This window comes from Apodemus sylvaticus, chromosome 1, assembly GCF_947179515.1.
Source record: "Apodemus sylvaticus chromosome 1, mApoSyl1.1, whole genome shotgun sequence".
NCBI lineage: Eukaryota > Metazoa > Chordata > Mammalia > Rodentia > Muridae > Apodemus > Apodemus sylvaticus.
The window spans coordinates 147,220,202-147,234,181 of record NC_067472.1 but is presented as its reverse complement, the minus strand read 5'-3'; positions in this window follow the sequence as shown (position 1 = coordinate 147,234,181).

The window sequence follows — 13,980 nt, the reverse complement described above, 5'->3', positions numbered from 1 at the left end:
TCAAGGTTCCTTACCTGCCCTCAAAATTATTTATTGTCAACTTACTATATGACTGGGCCAGTTCTCAGTACTAATTATGAAGATCTGATCACACACAAAATAAAATATCAGCCTGTAGAAGTCTGACTGTACTGGATAATGATTTATAGTATTGTGTTATTATGCCACATTTTTGTGTGTAAACCTTAACCCTGGCATCTATATGTACTTTCCTGCCCTTTCTTTGATTATTTTGTTTCTTTGTTTCTTTTGTCTAATTCTTATTTGTTTTATTATTATTATTATTATTATTATTATTATTATTATTATTAAATTAATGTCTACATTTTCATTAGAGAGAGGATGAAAAAGTGCAGATTTGGGTTGGTAGGAATTTGTATGATGTTAAAGAAGTTGGAGAAAGGTAAAACATAATTATATATTATATGAAATCAAATCAATCTTCATTATAAGTAATACCCACCTATAAAATTGGTCAATCAATGTTTAAGCTCTGACATTCCTACCAGAATTTTAGGTTGCTAGATAGAAGCTATATGTATAAAGCAGTTCTCCTCACAGTAGGTCTGTGAATGGAGTCTGAGGAGCAGTAGCTCTCCTGTCTCTATGAGATGCTGAAGGCTAAGTTGAATCACACTTATGGCAGATAAAGCCAGAATACAGGAGTTAATAAGATATATCTTTCTTAAACGTATATTTCTCTCATAAGTGCATCCCAAGTGAAACCCCCCCTCCATCCACTCCTCTCAGTCACCTCCCTCCCTGATTTCCCTCTCCTCTGGAAAATGTGTTCCTCCATTTCCTGCCAGAAAAGAGCAAGCTTCACATTGGTATCAACTAAACTCAGCATAAAAAGATGCAATAACACTATAAAAATATTTATATTATGGCTGAATAAGACAACTCAAGAGGAGAAAAGAAGTACCATGAGCAGGCAGAAAGAGTCAGAACCATCCCCATGCTGACTGCATGCAGTGACACAGAGCCCCCAGCTAAACAAGAAGATACATACAAAGATCCTATCACAGATGAATGCAGGCTCCATGACTAGGGCTTTTGTCTCCTAAGCCCCTGTGAATGGTATATTTTAAAAGAGTGTGGCATCTTTTATCAAGTACCTGCCTATGCTGGATTTCATTTTACACTGTTTCCTGGCACACCTTAATAGGGTCCTCCTCACTGCTATGTAGGTTTAGTCAGTTCCTCGCTAGAGCCTGGAACCAGCCGAGAGCTGGACTCTAGCCAGGAAACTGACTGCCAAAATCCCTGTGATCACGGACTTATTCTAGCTCAGCTTGCCAATGATTGGCTGAATGTGTGCAGTCACAAAGAGAATGGGTTTATAACCAATCAAGTTAGAGATCTCAAAGCTAGCTATGTAAATCAAGAGCATACTGTAACCATGGAGATTTTTATACAAGCTTGCATGCATCAGTCCCTCCTTCTGTGTGCTGCAGCAATCAGGGACAGTGACATGAGCATGATTAAATGAATGCGATTTTACTCAGCCTCTGGTTAGCCTTGCAAAAATGACAAAGATATTCCGTGCTAGGTGCAGGCTGAGCATATATCTTGTTGCTTGGAAATGAGTTCTGCCTATCTACAATGAAGCGTCTTTGTCAGTCTTGGCATTTCTGATTATGATTTTTAGCTGCCAGGTAGAGGTACAACTACTGCTAACACTTTCTACACACCTGTACTTCTCTTTATAAGTACTATGATTATGAGCATGAGCTTTCACAATGGATTCAAACCTTTTGTATATTGGAATGAGTAGACTACAAAAATCATTGATTTGTTTTAAAATAAGAATCCAAGGCAACAACAAAATATATATTAGTCTAATACAACATCAATTTATAAACATTTGTCTGCATAAGCTAAGATAAATTTAGTCTTCTCCACTCATCAAGAAACTTCTCATTGTAAAAGATGATTATTCAAGAAAACCAGAACTAGTTTAACTATAGAGCTGTATAGAGCTAATTCTTCCTCTCTTCTAAATACCAACTTGACAAATTAGGGCTATATAGGCCATGCATCTCTAATGAAATCTTGGTACCTTCTGAGGCCAAACATTACTAAAGAAAACAGATTCTCCCTTCTCCACCAGTCCATCAAATGCAAATGACAACTAAAATAGGAGTGAGATTTTATGAGGATTACACCAGACCTGCTAAGACTTTATCTACTTTGAACTGATTTTTGTGCAGATTTAACTGCTCACAGCTCATGTGCACAACTCTACTCTTGTGACTGCTACCCTTGGTTCATTTGATATAATTATAGTCATCAAAACTCACCAGTAATAAAAGTTGCCTGGCCAGCTAAACTCAGTCATCTTAAGCACATGAACTGTGATTGCATACCCAAAGCAATTTACAAGAATATTTGCGTGTATATTCTAAAAATAAACTCAGAAGCTCATAATATCAAATTAATTATGGTACTTAGTGGGCCATCTTAAGACCTAGGCATATTTGACCTTAAAGCAAAAATAATCCATTGACCACAAGAATATTTGCTTTATATATTTGATAAATAAATTTTTTTACCAAAACCTTAATGATTGTCTTTGATAATCTCACGGTTTCAAGGTTGGTTCTCTAAAATATTAGGAGATTGAAAAGGGTCTGCATTGTTTTGTTTTGAGCCACAGGTAATGGAATAACTCCTCAATACATTCTACAACCAAACTTGGAAAACAACCGCCAATGGCCAATTTTCAAACCCAAATTATTTACAATCACCTTATAAATATTTATCTATATATCCACAGACTACTGTGACATGCACCATCCATAAAACAACTTCATTATGCAACATTAACTGACCATTACATCAGCAGCAGTTAAATATCAGAGTATTATGGAAGATATGGAAAAATATGGTAAAACCAAAGAAACATTATGCCTTCATCAAGAAATAGCCTTCAGTATATGACAGAGAAGCAGTATCCATAGCATTTCAATCATGAAAAGGAATGATATGACAAGACTATAATTTTAAATGTCATTGGAGATATTGGAAAAATCACAAAACTACCTGAAGAGCTATGAATAATAATAGAGTTTAAGAAATAGTCAATTTATAAGAGAATTAGCCTTTGAAGGCACAGGATATCTGAAGAATTTAGCACTAAACAAAAATATACGAGCATGTGAACACACCCAACACCCACACATGCCATAATGCATGTATGTGTAATATATATATATATATATATATATATATATATATATATATATATATGCTCAATATTTTTTCAATCCAGCAAATGGTCATTAGATACCCGTAATTATGTGTATATAATTACAAATGCATGACAATGTGCCGAGAATTTTAAATAAAATGGCTCATATAGGAGAAGAGCTGTGGATGAAAGATGGAATGGAGTAAGTAATCACTAAATCATATACACAGATATGAATGCATGAATCATAATTTAAAACTTCTTAACATGCATTCATTTAAGAACAGAATTTACTGGATGGACATTACAAAAGGGGATATAGTCCTCAACTAAACATTAGTCCACCAAATAAAATGCCCAGTATTGTAAATGGGTTAGTTTTTGAGTTTTTTCATTAAGAGAGTCACATAGACTGTACACCCATCACAATGTAGAGCCAAGGATATCTGCTGCTCTATACAACTTAATTATGAGGTATATTACTGGAAATGCAGCTTATATATGATATCATACACAGAGAAATTGACCTGGTGAAATACTAGAAATTTCACTATTGCTGACTAGAAATCTTGATACTGGGAGGTGCTCTACACATATGTGGTGGAAGGAAGAAATCAGCAATACTACCCAGATACAAATGATGCAACCTACAATAGTAATATTCTTGCACAATTCACTGGTGAACCCACTGTATAAGTCATTGGGGTAATCATCCATTTTTATGAATTTATGATGTAATCCATAAAGCTGAACCAATAGACCACATGTACAGCGTGACAAAATCTGAGGATAGATAGGATCAGGGTCCAGAAGGAAAAGAATGAAACACTGAGTATTAGAGAGAAATAACTACACTGAACAGATATAGGCTAGTCTTCATCTTCTGTTCAACTCTAGGTGAGTGTTTAAAGCCATGTAATAATTCATGAGCAAAGTATCTGCTGTCTTCAGTTATTCTCTTAGGAGCTTCCTACATATGCCTTCACATGTACTAGAGGCTGGATCCTCCTGCTTATTCTTCCCTTTTCCACTTTTAGACATCAATCACACTTTACAGATAATCTCGGAATATTGGTGTAACTACATAAAACTGCTAAAGCCTTTCCAACTTTATTTTTAAAAACCAAAATGTTCATAAAATTTATAAAAACTACATGCCAATCTCAAGATCCTTTCTTAGTACTTGCTTTCTTTAAGTCAGTAGCAAATATTATCTATCAGTCTCAGACAAGTAGATATCTAATATTTCTTTCCTTATACCGAATTCCATCAATAGTTCTTCTCCTACCTCTCCTCTCTTCCAGTATCTCATATCCATGGGGAATTTCTCTCGTGTTGGAAAAGTGTTTATTACAGCTCATAAGAGATAATTAAGCAGAAATTGTTTACCACCTATAGCCTCCATTTACGAAGAATGTCAAAATGGGATAGGAGCATATATTGCTCAATATCTTTGCTACCACAGCTCAAACACTGACCCAATCTGTTCCCATATCCAAGAAACACACAGGAGAAGCTGGCAGAGTTCCTTGATTACTGAAGCTGTTCTGTAATTCTAGCAGTTTCAGTGTTCAACAGTCTTTGATGAACATTTGCTCAGAAACCTGAACATAATGAAGAGCAACGTCTGCACACTGGCTCAGGGATTTTCTATTTATCTTTGAAAATGTGGGACTCAAGCTCTATCCTTTACATTTTTTTTGTCATTCCATTCCTGTTACTATAAGATTCCAAAGGATTCCAGCTTTTTGGGTGGTAGATGGGGCCAGGAAACTTAAAGAAATACAGAAATTTGAACAAATTTCTCTTTCCCACAGGCATATCCACAGCTGGATCTAATTTGCTATTGTTAGTGCATTGCCCGAAAATTCAACTTGGAGTGAGAAAGTGATCAGAAAAGGCAGCACTATCCACCCTGACTTTTACACTTTACACTTTTATTTACAGTTAAATCGCCTTTCCCGTTCGAACCCAGGATGATATTTTTTAACTGATATCCAGGCCCAGGTACAAGTTTCCTCACTGACTTCTGCATGAGAAATCTCCACACCTCCACTATCAAACCCATTGCTCTATGGGAAAACAGTCATCCTACTTTCCTCATAATTGTGTATTCTGATTAACTGGAGAATGCGCCGGTACTAGGCAATGTGAAAAGATCTCTTCTCAGATGAGGGTTGCTGGAGTGATTGCTGGTTAGTAAAGGGTCCATACAAATTTTTCTGGATAATTTCAACTCAGAATATGACCTTGAGTATAGGTCTTCTAAAATCCTGGACAAGTGCTGTTGGAATAAACCTCAAAGACTCTTTTTAAGCCTGCTCAAATCAGCCATGTTTTCCTTGGCTGAGAGTTTCTGGACCTATGTCTAAATCTCCAGTCTTCTTTACCTCACCTCTTAAGTTACCTCTGAGGATCTACTTGAGCTTAAATTGTAGTTTTCTTAAATGATAGGAAATTCCAAAATTTCGGAGCTATTCCATCTGTGTGAGACACTAAGATGTAGTAGGATAAGGAGAACAGAGTAGACTCTGCCTTACATTTCACATAAGCAAAATTTCTGTGAAAATATTCACATGTAAAGAATTTTCCCATAGATTGATTTTAGAATTCCTTACAATATTCAAGTGGTAAACAATCTTCTATGTACTTCAATATTATACTTAAGTTATCTATTTACCACCATGCTAGGTAATTGTTATTACTGCATGTAAGCGTGCAACAAAACTCTTAGGTAAATTCACAAGTTTTACCAGATTTCCTCAGGTAAGTTCAAATACCTAAATGTTTGGCTTTCTTTGTCATTAGACACTTTTCAGCTCAAAGCAACATGTAAAATGTTCATGATAATCCTATTCATTCTACTAGGACTCTATCAGGGTAAAGGAAGGAAGTTATGGCAAACAGTGTAGTCTATAGCTACAGTACATCTGAGGTGAAAATTTATGATAAATACATGACAGAGCTGCATCCATAAACTCCCAAAATAAGCATACATAGAAATTAAATATACATGATGCTATATTGAAATGCCAGAATGAAGGGAAGAAACTCAAATATCCTGCTGCTAGCTTAAGAACTACTGGAATATAAGATAAGGAACAGTCAGAGGGCACAACAGGAGGGGGAATAATGACTAAACTGTAAAATACATTAAAGAATAAGAAATGAACTATTGAAATTTCTTCTCCATGTTTGATCCCTTAGATGGTACATATTGTACTAAGATTTCAGTACGAAATGTATGCACACAGATTTATTTGAGAAATATTAAACTGCTGATGGTTTTACCAGCTATTTATTATATATATATATATATATATATATATATATATATATATATATATATATATATATATATAATAAATAGCTGGTAAATATATATTTATATATATATACATATGAATTAAATTACAAAAATAAGTAAAGCTATGCCATGCTAAAGATTTCTCAAACTCTATTAATTTCAGCATTGAATTGTATTTAATGATTATTGCCTCAAAGACCTAGACTAATTGTACAAAACTTCAATGGGATCCTATATGGGGGTACTTCATATTGTTTTCTATAGCTTGTCTAATCTAGGAATCAGATTTTTTTAAAACATAAAATCTTACATATGTAGTATTCATAGCTATAAAGAACACTTACTTTTCAATTACTCTTTTTCTACAATAACTCTGCTCTATAGGAGGCCAATAACAAATGTTCAAACCCATATGTATTTTCTATGCTTGTCTCTTAACTTACACACAAATATCGTTCAAGGCTGAAACTCACCATTAGATATATTTTTCAGTATCCACAGTAGCAACCATGATGCTTCTGCAGAAACTCACAAATACTTATTTTATTTATGTGGCATTCTGAGGGAGAAACCAGTTCCATGTCAATCAAACATATCAGTCAATGAGCAACATGGAATACACAGTTAAACTCACAGCCAGTGTTCAGGCATTCTCATCTTATTGCATTATCTTAACACTTTTTCCATACCTCGTCCTGCTCTCTTACAAGAAAAAAACACCAGGTAAATTTTCCCCTCTCTAATCAGGAGTAATTTCTGTTAATTTTCTTCAGTTACATGGCTCTTTGCCAGTATCAAATATACTCAACCTTCATAGCTTAATCTACATCTTTTTTTACCCACCTCAAATTTAAATCAGATACTATTATTCCACCAAGGATGTTAGCTTTCACATAACCAAACAATGAAAGTCTCCCTCTAGTTTTGGAATCTCTGCCCTGTATATTCAAGCCTATTCACAAAGTCAATTCTACTTTGGTCAGAGTTGAATAAAACAAGTAGTAACAAATTATCTGTATGCTATAGAAAAAGAAAGAACCCAAAGTAACTATGTAATATGGAGGGCCCAAGGCAGGAGGCATGAACTCACAAAGAAAGGGAAATAAAACAGACATTGAAGGAGGACAAAGGGAGGAATCTAGGTGGGATTAGGAGTGAAGAGGGGGATGGCAATTCAAAGAAGGGAAAGAAGGGTTGTTGAAGAATAGGAGAGAGAACAAAAAGCAATGGGAATCATCATTGAGACCACAGAACTGAGACAGACGAGGAGCTAGAGAACATCATACTAAGTGAGGTAACCCTGACTCAAAAGGTGAATCATGGTATGCACTCACTAATAAATGGATATTAACCTAGAAAACTGGAATACCCAAAACATAATCCACACATCAAATGAGGTACAAGAAGAAAGGAAGAGTGGCCCCTTGTTCTGGAAAGACTCAGTGAAGCAGTATTCGGCAAAACCAGAACGGGGAGGTGGGAAGGGGTGGGTGGAAGGACAGGGGGAAAGAAGGGGGCTTACGGGACTTTCGGGGAGTGGGGGTCTAGAAAAGGGGAAATCATTTGAAATGTAAATAAAAAATATAAAAAAATTGAAATTACAGTACTGAAACTTTATAAATATAAATGATTGAAAATAGCTAGCATCCTAAAATACATTAGTAATTTTCCAAAAATTAGAAGGAAAATGGTACAAATAGTTACCAAGTCACACAACATTTATTGGATAAAATTGTTGGGAATTTAGGATAGAAAATGTACTGTAGGTTCTAAGGCAAAATAATAATCTATATCTTGTTGAAAAAAACATTACTCAATAGAAACAATGAGATATGCACAAAATTACAGATTTAAGCATATGAATTGGAAATATGCAGATACAAGAAAACTAATTAAAGTTTTAATTGTATTTTACATGTACGAAATTACTAATTGAAAACCAAAGAGTAAATTTTCAACAAAATAAAAAATTAAATAGGAAATAAAAATGCCCATTGTTTACTATATCACCAGCTAGGTCTGGTGATATTATTTCCAGGAAAAGCTTATCAAAACTTCGGAGATATGTAAGTCCTCATTGCCTGAATTTGAGTTCATCACAAGCAGAATAGAGAGACCGTAAATAAGTATAAGAGGGAAAGGAAAATATTTATGAACACATAGTGAAGAACAATTTAAATATGTTCAACTAAACAGTAAATAATTTTCACATGATTAGTCAGATTTATCTGAGACTTACAAAGTTTGAAATTCCAAGGAAAATATTTTTAATATTATTAGGAATTCAACATGAATAAGCGGTGGGAGGGAGGACAGGGGAAGAGAAGGGGGCTTATGGGACTTTCGGGGAGTGGGGGGGGGGCTAGAAAAGGGGAAATCATTTGAAATGTAAATAAATTATATCGAATAAAAAAAATTAAAAAAAAAATTAAAAAAAAAAGAAATGTTGTATCCATGAGCTTCAGGGCCCTATATATACCATATATTTGTCTTAATGCTAATATCATTCTCAAATTTACACAGACACACAAAAAATAATGTATCAATAAAATTGTGGTAAATACAAGAAGAAATTATGTCAATCATATTTTCTGTCTTCAAAATATTAAATATGAGACTGCACACAATTCGAAAATTACTTAGTTTATATTGAGTGAGGACTCAAAATATCATTTATTAATTTTCGTACAACACATCTTAGAAATTGCAAACAAAATATATTACATATAATGTTTCTCAAAGCTCATGATGTTCTGGTCCATAATTGCTGAATAGTACTCCATGGCGTAAAAGAACATATTTTCCCTACCCCTTCTTTGGTTGGAACTAGAAAATATCATCTTGGGTTAGGTAACACAGACTCACAAGGATATGCATGGTATGCACTCATTAATAAGCATATATTAGCCCCCAAATAAAGAATATCTAGGATACAATCCATAGAACTCAAGAAAGTTAACAAGTTGAAGTGCTCAAGTAAGGATGGTTTAATCCCACTTGGGAAGGAGAAGAAAGCAATCACTGGAGGAAGTATGGGGGAGGATACAGGGTGGGAGAATGGAGAGAGCAAGGGTGAGGTTATGGGGAGGGAACATGGCCAGGTATTTGGTTGGAGGAGGCAGGAAAGAAATGCTGAGGGCCAGCAGAATAAAAGAAAATATTTAACCCTGGAGGGTTGGAAGTCAGTGGACTCTCTAGACATTCCAGAGATCTTGGAGTTGAAAGACTCTTAGGACTCAAAAGTAGGGATCTTAGATGAAATGCCACACAGTGGGCAGAGTTAACTTGCAGAGTTCACCTCTGGTAAAAAGACAGGGGTTCAAGAGTAGCCATTCCCAGTCAAAATCTATCATCCAGAATTGTTCCTGTATGAAAAACTGCAGGAACAAAAATAGAGATGAGCCTGAGGAAAAAGCAGTGCTGTGACTGATTATATTGTGACCCATCTCAAGTGGAGGCTACAAGGAATGACACTATTACTGAGGCTACGTTGTGCTTACAGACTAGAGCCAGGCATGACTGTCCTCCTAGAGGACCAACAGGCACCTGACTGAGATACATGCAGTTACTTACACCCATGAAAAGGACTGACATTGGGGACCCCTGTGAATGATTTAGGGAAAGGCAAAAAGAAACTGAGGAGGTTGGGGACCCAATAGGAAGACCAGCAGTCTTAACTAATGCAGAGCCCTGAGATCTCTTAGACACTAAGCCACCAACCAGGCAGCATACAGTAACTGGTATGAGGCCTCCAACACATAACTGCAGAGGACTGCCTGGTCTGGCATTAGTGAGAGAACTTGTGCCAAAACCCAGAGGGACCTAAGAGCTGAGCAGGTCCTAGGACTGGGGGGACATCCTCTTACAGACAGGCAGAAGGGGAAATGGGATAAGTAACTCTGAGAGGTGGGTCTGGAAAAATAAAACCTTAAAGTAGTAAAAAGTTCTATTTAAAAAAAGAGTTACTCAAATCTAGTGAAAATGGATAACATGGACTCGGTCTCCAGGAAGTACAGGTGGACTGGTGTGCACCTGGAGGCAGACTGGGAGGACACAGCTTGCTCCAGTGGTCCTGCCCCACAGAGCTTAGTTTCCAGTCCTGAGGCCTCTGGCAGGAATCTTCAGATGTCCACTTCAGGATCCAGAACAGCCTGGGCTACAATACCATATCTCCAGACCCTGCAAGAGGCCAGTGGGGCACCTGGGAGGCTGGATGGGAAGAGTCAGTGTGCTCTGGTGAGTCCAGCAGGCCCCGGGCAGGAGCCGTCAGGTGTCTGCTTTGGGATCTGAATAGCCTGGGCCACAGCAAAAAAGAAGAAGGAAGGAGAGGGCCCTGGTCCTAGAAAAGCTTGATGCTGCAGTGTAGGTGAGTACCAGGACAGAGAAATGGGAAGGGGTGATGAGAGAATGGGGAGAGAGAAGAGGGCTTATGGAACTTATGGGGAGGGGGAACTGAGAAAGGGGAAATAATTTGGAATGTAAACAAAGAATATAGAAAAATTTAAAAAATCACCTACAGTGATCTCTTATCAAAATTAGTTGCATGCATAGAATAGGTATTTCACTCAAACATTTAAGGCCTCAAGGGAATTAGAGCCTGCAGCCTCCACCTCAGACAGGGTCAGAGGATGTTGGCAGATGCTAGCTGATACAGGTTAGCTGATAAGATTATATCAGGTGATTCTGTACCCAGCAATTTGTGATAGAATGCAAATTCTAAAATAATAAAGCTATCTGAGTGGTTTCCATCTGCAGAGCAAAGGTGGGTAGAGTGGGAAGCCTGGTCAGTGATGATGGCTTTGTGAAGCTAAGCCAGGAGAAACAAGAGTGGAGAGCAGCAAAGGTGAGGGCAGCAGCTCCAGGGCAAGCCTGAAGTGAGTCTGGTTGCAGCCAAACTCTGAGCTAAACCAGGAGGGTTCAGAGCACAGGATATGCTTCCAGGACAGGCTGTAGGGTGTTTATTAAAATTACTCACAACAAATATGTTTACTTTAGACATGGGGACAACAGTCATGTCTAGGAACCCACTGCCTCACACCTGTGGAATTATCAAGTTCTTCCTCATTCAAAACTTTCACACAAACCAACCTTGAGAGTCATTTTCAAAAATATATCCAGGTTGTTTTAAAATGATAAAAAATTGAATCACTGTTCCTAGTGTGAGAAAAACAAACTGCTTTAGGATAAAAACACATTGCTTATAATGCTGGATTTTAATGTATCAATTAAATAAAGTAGATATTTACTTTGATTGATAATAAAAATCTTCTGGACAGGATAAACCCTCATAAATCAAGAGGGGTTGTCTGTTTGATTCTCCAATTTCAGAGTCATTTGTGAGAATAAAATAGAAAAAAAAACTATCCTTAAGTACTCTCCATAAAACAGAAGTGCCCTACATACATGATGCTACTATGACACAGATGACAGGAATGTGGGCTGTCTGTATGTCATTCTTTTCAAAAGCCATGTAAGACAGGAGATAATTTTCTAACCGAATATAAATATAGTAGGGAAACACCATAGATATGAATGTAATTCTGTTACATGGTATATTTTACAGTATATATAGGAGAACTAAAAGAGAAGAAACAATAATTAGGATAATATGATATATGAGACTACATTATATAAAATATATGAGAAAATGATCTATTTTCTTATTATTATTAAACATTTTATTTTTTTATTTACATGTTAAATGTTGCTCCCTTTCCGGGTCCTGCTCCACAAGTTCTTTAAGACATATCCCATCCCCTTTGTGATTTAGATGGTGCTCACCCACCCACACACCCATTCCTCACTCTGCTAGCATATCCCTACCCTGAGGTACAATGTTTCTACAGAATTAAGGGCATCTTCTCCCTCTGAGGGCAGAGAAACCATATGTATCTGCTACATGTGTAACAGGGGCCATGTACCAGACCATGCATGCACTTTGGTTGGTGGTTTAGTTGCTGGAAGCTCTGAGGGGCTCTTGGTTAATTAATAGCCTTGCTCATCCTATCACTCCCATACAGATTCTTCACAGTATCCCCTAATTCTTCCAAAGAAGGTCCCTGACCTCAGTCCAATGGTTGGTGGTAAGTATCTACATCTGCCTCAGTCAGCACCTGCAAGTGCCTCTAAGAGGACAGCCATTCTAGCTTCCTGTCTGTAAATTCAGCATGTCATGTAGCAGTGTCACTGTATAGTGCCTGAGCATGGGATGGATCCCAAGTTAGGCCTTTCCTTCAGTCGCTGATCCATTTTAGACAAACCATTACAGATAACAGGAACAATTTTGAAGATGGGTGTTTGTCACCATGGCTCAAATGGGTGCTATATCTTTCTACTGGAGGTGGTCACATTAGATTTCTTCTTCCCAAAGTTGGGAATTTCAGCTAAGGTCATACACATTGTGTTCTGGAAGCCTCTCACATCCCTAATGTCTGAGAATTCCCAGATGTCCCCCCCCCACACACACACGCATACACCCAAACAGGGAAAACGGGCAAGGAGACTAGGGGACACACTATAGCAAAACTTTTAGCTGGGACAATGAATGCTGGAAAGCTGAGGCTGAAGAATAGGCTGTGATTAAGAAAAGATCAACATCGTTGAGGGTACATATTATAGTAATTATACCCTGAGATTACCACACAGACAATGTTTTCCAGTGGTGATCATGCTGGCAGCAAAAGTTGGTGTATAAATGTGGCTCATGTGATGACGTGTTTGAAAACTTGAAGATGTTTTGTGGAGCAGCTGAGGCTTGGCACATTGTGACAGAGTTGGTGTACCTGCCCCTGGCACAAGAGTTCCATTTGTGTGCTGGCCTCTTGCTTGTAACATGATAGAGGATAGAGTCATTAGAGAGAAGGAAACATTAACTAAAAACTATTTCTCTAAGATATGACTGTAGCTAAGAATTATAGGGCATTTTCTTAATTAATGATTGGTGTGTCAGTCAGCTCCTGGTATTGCCTCTAAGAGGACAGCCATGCTAGGTAACGGCCAAACCCTTGTTGGTGGTACCATTTATGGGCTGGTGGCTATAAGTTACCTAAGAAACAAGACTGAGCCAAATTATCATAACAAGCAAGTAAGCAGTACTTCCCCAAACTCTTTGCATTAGATACTTTATACAGGCTTTTGTCCAATTTGAGTTTCTGTCCTGATATATTTCTATGAAATATTATTATATGGAAGTGTAAATCAAATAAACACTATGCCCCCAGTGTGCTTTTGATTATGGAGTTCAATCAGAGCAATACTAACCCTAAGACAATGTACAGGATAACAAATCCAAATACACATTAGAAACCCATAGATGTAGACTGAGTACAATCAAGACACAACAATTTCTTTCATTCTAAACTTCTGCTCACATGAAGAATTGGGTGCCACAAATGTAGCCATGTCATATATCTGATATGATTAAAAATCAAGATGAGTTAAGCATAGAAATATGTGTAGACTAATCAAAACCCATAATTAT